Source organism: Acomys minous (genome assembly GCF_964271855.1).
Source record: "Acomys minous genome assembly, chromosome: 4".
In the NCBI taxonomy this organism is placed as follows: Eukaryota; Metazoa; Chordata; class Mammalia; order Rodentia; family Muridae; genus Acomys; species Acomys minous.
The window spans coordinates 39,670,725-39,677,957 of NC_140486.1; positions in this window are offsets into that span (position 1 = coordinate 39,670,725).

Below are 7,233 nucleotides of genomic sequence, written 5' to 3' on the forward strand. Positions count from 1 at the left end.
AGGGTGCGAGTATATAAACATGAGTGTAAATATCCAAGCATACCAGAAAAGGGTATCAGATTCCCTGGAGTTCAAGTTACAAATAGTTGTGAGCTGCCCAACATGCATGCTAGGAACTGAATCAGGCCCTCTGGAAAAGCAGCCAGCATGCTTAACCACCAAGCCATCTTTCCAGTACAGAGATCCACTTGCCTCTGCCTCCCTGAGTTTAAGCACCAGTTTAAAGTGTATGTGTTAAGTGGTGAATTGTAAGGTATGTATGTTGTATCTAAATAAAGTTGTGCTTTTGTTGTTTGTTAAGTCAAGAGAATGTGCCAGCTTACTGTAATGGGGAGTGAAGTAGAGGAATGGGTCCAAACTGTGCCAAGGCAATCTCCTGGGTCAGCAGGAAAGGGCAGTGTAAAGACAGAAGGAAGACAGGCAAAGGATGCTGGCTTAAATACCACGCCAGCTGTCACACATGTGGACTACGATGTTCCTGAAAGATTCATGTGACCAGATAACAAGGAATGTGAGAACGCCCTTCTCACAGGCAGGCAGCAGTGGAGAGTGTGTGGCTTGAGAATGAGAGAAAAACACTTTGGGACTAGGTCAGAGAGGCTGACAATTTCACCCAACTTCACAGCACAAGAAAGGTTTTCATTTTCCTTAAAGGGCTAGATGGCAGTTCATTCACGACATGATGCTGTTACCACAGCAACCTCCCCCAATGCCACCCCCCCCCACTCCATCCCACCACTGCCTCTCTGTGGTCCTGGCTGGCACCTAACAATGTCTGCACTCCCCACTTTAGCTAACTCAAACTCACTACCCTGCATAGCAACGCTGCCCAATACTTCTCAGAGTGATCTCAAATTTACATGTTCCCTTTCACTAACTTATCAAGTATTTTAAACACCAAGAAGATCCACATCATGAACCCAACCAGACACAACCTGGTCCACACCCCTCTATATTTCTAGCTACCCATCTGGATGGCCTTTCTGGGCTCTCAAATGTTTTCTAACACTGTCCTTTTTGATTCTAAGATATTTATATTTGTGGATTAATATTACAATTTTGTTTTTCTGGAATTTCCTTCTTTCAGTTATTTATGACAAAAATCGAAGGACAGCTGATAGTTGATGCCACTCAAAGAGAACATTAAGGTTTTCTCCTACTGTATGGATACCCAGAAATGGAACTCCATGACAGGCTTGGCAGCAGGCACCTTTAGCTGCTGGACCATCACCAGTCCTCTGCTTTCCAAAGAAGGAAGGAAGCTACATTTGAATGAAAGCAGTCACTACATGGCTGAAGTTCAGAACATGAAAAATCCAAACTCATCTTATTTAAATTGCATAGTTGTCTACTCCTTATTACAAAAGGCCCCCAAAGGGCAATAATAGTAAGAAATTGGCAAGCACTAATGAGTGATCATCCGTAAAAAGAAGGTGGAGGTAAGACAAAGAGGAGAGATTAGTGACCTATGTGGGCACTCTCCAACCACATGGAATTTGTCAATGGGACCATAATTTAGCGCTCACTTATGCTGTCCTCTTCTGTGGGAAAATCCAACATGCATTGCTGTTGTTGTTGTTGTTAAGTCTACAACTTAACTTTAATGTAATTTCTCTAATTAGAGCTGTTATGGTTTGAATGTGCAATGTTCCCCACAGGTTCATTTGTTTGAACAGTGATCCCCAGCTGACAGCACTGTTACTTTAGAGGGTGGGGGGAGATAGTGATCTCCTAGGAGGTAGCACTGAGCTGAGAAAGTGAGTGGCTCGGGCAGGTCTTAAGAGTCTTAGTCCAGGGCTGGAGAGATGGCTCAGCGGTTAAGAGCACTGTCTGCTCTTCTAGAAGGTCCTGAGTTCAATTCCCAGCAACCACATGGTGGCTCATAACCATCTATAAAGAGATCTGGTGCCCTCTTCTGTCTGTAGGCAGAACACTATATATGTAATAAATAAATAAATCTTTGCTTCCTGTTAGGTACCATGTTACTATACTTTCCCCCCAAAATGGACTGTTACCTTCGAACTGTAAACCAGAATAAATTATTCTCTTGGGGTGTTTCCTTTATGCACTCTATCACAGAATGAGAAAAATGGTGACTACAAAGATTCATATTATTTAAACTTTTCTCCAAGAGAACACCTATTTGGTTGGATTTAGCACATGCTTAGATTATATTCTCTGCATCCTACAACTAATAGTAGGGAAATTTACATTTAAATAATTTTAAGAATAATTTAGGGGGCTGGAGACGGCACTGAGGTTAAGAGCACTGGCTGTTCTTCCAAAGGTCTTGAGTTCAATTCCCAGCAACTGCATGATGGCTCACAACCATTTTAATGAGATCTGGTGCCCTCTTCTGCAGATGTACATGCAGGCAGAACACTGTATACATAATAAATAAATCAATCTTTTTTTTAAAAAAAAATAAGTTATTTACCTTTTTGGTGGTTTTTTTGTTTGTTTTTTGTTTTTCAAGACAAGGTGTGGCTGTCCCAGACTCACTTTGTAGACCAGGCTGGCCTTGAACTCACAGCCATCCACCTGCCTCTGCCTCTTGAGTGCTGGGATTATAGGTGTGTGCTACACACCGGCCTAATTTACTTTTTACAAGCTAACAGAATGACTTTTATTTTGAGATGTTTGTGGCAAATGAGAAACCTCTCAGTACTTTCTAAACCAAGGTCAAGATGATGCTCGGTATGCCTCAACAATGTAGGGTTCCTCGACTGTGGGAAATCAGCTTTCTATATTCTTTTACCTGTAGCCCAGACTGAGTTTTGCCACACCTAGAAGTAGAGCCCTCTGCATCTGACATTTAAGAAACAGCCTTGAGGTCCAGCTGCAGATTTTCAGCTGTGTACAGAACATGGGTCTAAGGCCCTGCTCTGTTTCCAACCTTGAATTCCCTGGTGATGCTTAGTGTACTCTTCCAGCTGCACTGCCACGGCTGATCCCACTACAAGAACATTGAACTCCAAGGACACCATGTCTCCCAGATTTGCCAAGAAAGGGGTTCAGACCAGCCAAGCCATCTGGAAAAAAAACCAGAGGTCAGCCAAGCTGGCTGAACAGAGCAGAGTGCATCCAGCTGCCTGGAAGAAGTTCTGACCAACTGAGCCACCTGTAAAGAACACTAACCTGCTGAGCTCCCTGAAGTCCATGAAGTTGAGCTCCAGGTTCCCAGCTTTTGGGAGCTGCTACCCATGCTGGGGTGGGCTTTTGGTGCTATAGCTGTCTCTGAGCCATTTCTGCTCCTGTAGCCCCTCACCCAAAGTCCTGTAAGTAACCACGATAAAACTCACTGATTCACTAAATTGGACGTTGGTAGGCTTCCACACTTTAGTCTATCATTGGTTCCCTATCTGGGGTGAGCAGACTTTCATTCAAGTGTCCCTGTGAATAGCATCACACAATGTGATTACACTGGCTAGTCAAGCCTCCCCCAACTCCTTCCTAAGAGCCCCAATCTGGGAAATTCAGACTAAAGGGTTTGTTTCATAGGTAAGGGCAAAACTTCCCATAGAACAAAACAAGCAATCATATCCAAACGTAGTGGGACTAGACCTCAGAGACTCTTGCTGTGTGCACAGAATCTGTTCAGGCAACCCTCTCCCCTTCAAAGGAGAGAACCTGGATTGATCTTGCATCTTGCCACCTCCCCTAATAAGCTGAGCTTTAATGCGTGTGGGTTAATCTCTTGCTTTTCATTCAAACCAAGAAACTCAAAGCAGAGGGAAGTACTCAGGTCATTTTGTTCCCTATTCAGAATGCTGGAACGTGTGTGTGTGTGTGTGTGTGTGTGTGTGTGTGTGTGTGTGTGTGTGTGTGTGTGTTCCTTATAAGATACAGAGCAAGGAATGCTTCAAAGTCAATAACCCTCATCTGGTATTGCTGGGACCATTTGTTCCATCAGGCCTCCGGCCTCCGAACACCTACCAGAGCACTTTCAGATGTGTCTTTATGAATAGTGCTCTGGGGGCAGAGCGGAACTGAGCCGAAAGGAAACTGAAGTGCACCAATTAAAGCAAGTGAGGGCAGTTTACAAATAGATTGTTTCCAGGCAGATGTAGTGCACCCATGGAGCCTTTTGCAGTGAGGCCTGTGTTCAAATGTCACCCAGAGTGCTGCAGTTGCTTTGCGCCCAAACATAGTAAGTAGCTAGCTCACCTGCCAAAGGCAGAGCACTTTTCCCAACTGAAGAAGAAAGTGCTGAGGTAGGAAGGGGGCCTAATGGAGACCAGGATCACGGTCCACTGTTGTTGCTCTCCCTGAACACTCTGGATATCATTACCACGAGTCACTGGCCCAGGAATTGGTTTAGCGTCTGCCACTGCCCTCAGCCAGAAGGTAAGGAGCCCACACTTGGTAAATGAACCAGGGCTGCCCAATCTTGTGGAAGCCTTGGCTCTGTTACTCTCTTTCCTTCTCCTACCCTACCCACTCCCCCACTGCAGAAATGGAAGCCTTACTGAACAATTCAGCACGAGGGTCAGAGGAAGTAACAAGAGAGCAAGAGCATTCATCAGAACATCAGGCTGTCAGTGTACAAAGGCACGGGCCCTAGACAGCAGTCCAGATGTTTGCACTAAGGTCTCCTTAACCACATTCCTTCTCTTCCTGAAGCCGTAACTCTTTTCAGAATGGTCCTTCCTTTGAAAAGGGTTTCTCTTCTTAACTAGAAAGAAATAAATCAAGAAAACTAGCTTCATTTGAATTAAATGTCAAAGGCTGGGTTAGAAACAGCCATTGGTGTGGTGTGGGATCCAGTGTTGCTGGTTTTAAAGAAAGGCCACGAAGGACTGCTACACATACCCAGGAAGGCCATGGCCAACCTACTTCAGCTCACAACAGAACATGAGTTCAGAGGCTTCTAGCATATACCACCGTTAGCTCTCGAAGGCTTGGTTTGCTTTATCCTCCGGGAAAGGTAGTAGTGAGACCCACTTGCTACTCTGTGACTCGTTAGCTGGTAAAATATTAAAGTGGAATTTTGAGAATGGCGTTGGCTCGGAGCCTCTAATATGCTAAGTTGTTACATTCCTGGTATTATTCAAGTATGGAACAAAAAGATTTCTACATGCCTTTGTGAAGCCAGTCGATGCATTGTCACTGAATTAACTTATTGGGAACAAGATGGTAGAACACCTACCAACAGCTACATCCTGCATACTAGCATATCAGAATGTTTATGAGCCAGAGTGAATCCTGGATGCCTCTTGTTGTATGAATTCCTCACTTTTAAGTCCGAGATGGTATCATGGGCTGCCCTTTGTCTCTCTAAAAGCTTGAATTCCAAAACCCCAGTACTTCACAACTTACATTTGGAAATAAGATAGTTACAGACATAATCAGTTGAAAAGAGGTCATCTTGGAGTAAAGTAGGCCCCCAAGCTTATTAAAGGGAGAAGAATGGAGCTAGAGACATGGCCATTCTTTATTGGACACATACTACTTACAAGTTGCATGGCAAGCCTAGACCATGACATTGGGAAATGAAACCCAACACTGTGTTTACAGGAATTTACAGCTTGCTTATTGCAACAAGATTGAGTCCCTTGAAGAGAAACAGATTAGATAAACCTACTGGAACTTTGGCATGATAGAAGTGATATAAACTATTACTATCATTAAATTGAAGTAGCAGCTTAGATAACTAGGCCCTAATGAAAGGCTGCTGCCATTGGTACAGGGGTTCTACTGTAAGACACATGGTCCTAAAATGCTGGGACCAACAGCTCACATCTCCTTTGTCAACTCGTTGCTTCATGTGCTAGTTGCTCAGAGTGTCTGGAAGTTGTTAAATATTATAAACAGCAGTGGCCAGTCCGGAAAGGAAGCTGACACAAAAATCCCTCCCAGGAATGAGGTGTTATTTGTTTGGAAGGGTCTCAAGGCATCATGGAGCCTCAAGATTGTGACAGGGGACAGCATCTGATAAACAGTGCGGAAAAGTGGAGAAACACAAAGGGATCTTAAAGGGAAGGAGAAGATTCTTTTGGAAGTCTGGAGAGTGGCTCACAGAGAGTGAAAACAGAGAGGTGGGACTGACATGTCGCTTTCCCAGGGACAGGGTCACTCTGGCTATAGACCTGTTGGGGGATGGCCTGATGTATTTTGATGCTAATTACAGCTTGTTGTCCCTGTGACCCAACTTTTGATTAATAAAAAGCCATCCCACCTGGGCAGGGCAGGAGAGAGGTGGGGCTAAAAGAGAGAGGAATCCTGGGAAGAAGAGAAGAAGGACTACCAGGAGGAGGAAGGAGAGAGACCTGAAGTGAAGAGAGGAAGGCCGCCATGGGTTAGCTGGAGGAGAAGCACATGGCTGGCGGTGTGGATGGAGAATCCAGCCCAGATGAAGAACATGAGCAAGTATATGGGATTATGGATGGGAGGTAGCCTGATAGACGTTATTAGAAGCAGATGGCATGGGATTGAGACAGGGATCCCATGCCTGAGGCCCTCCTATGGAAGGTAGTTTAGAGGATTGATATTTGCCCTGCCCCAGGTTAACTAAGGCTATTTTAAAATACAACCAGTGTCTGTGTCTTAATTGATCACTAGCCAGGCCTACAGATAATACTGATAATACAGATAATTTAAAAAACAGTAGCAACCAGCCCTTTTCTCTGCCCCCTTTCCCTCAGTTGATTGGAACTGTTAGGTGATTCTGGAGTTTTCTATAGAACTGCAGCGAAATTAAAGACGTAGAAGCATTTGACTGCATCCCAAGATGGAAGCACTACATGCTATCTGTGCTTTGGAGAAGGGGGTAGTAAAAACTGGGGTTTGCAGGTGCATTCATGTCATCGGGGACCCTTGGACTTCATGCAGTTGTCATTATTTGGTTGTATATGGAACTTCTGCTAATGCATATTTTGTTGACTGTGTGAAGTAAATTAAAGCTCCAATGAACACTGTGGGGGCCACTTTAACATCAGAAGGAGACCGGGGTGGGAGGAGCTTTAGGCCATGGATAAAGGTGTACTGCTCAATCCCATGCAGTGTTCAATTCTTGAAATTGAATCAAAAGCAGGGTTAACTGATGGCAACATTTGCACTTTGGGAATGAGTACCGAACTGTATGATCACACTCTGCTAAGGCCCCTTTTAAAGCTCCTAGTGGACTTTGCACATTTTCTTTGAGAAGGTTGTATCATAGTTAACTACAGGTGGAACTGGAGAGTAATGTCATTTTTATAGAAATTTTGATATGAAATGAATCAGTTCTTTTTA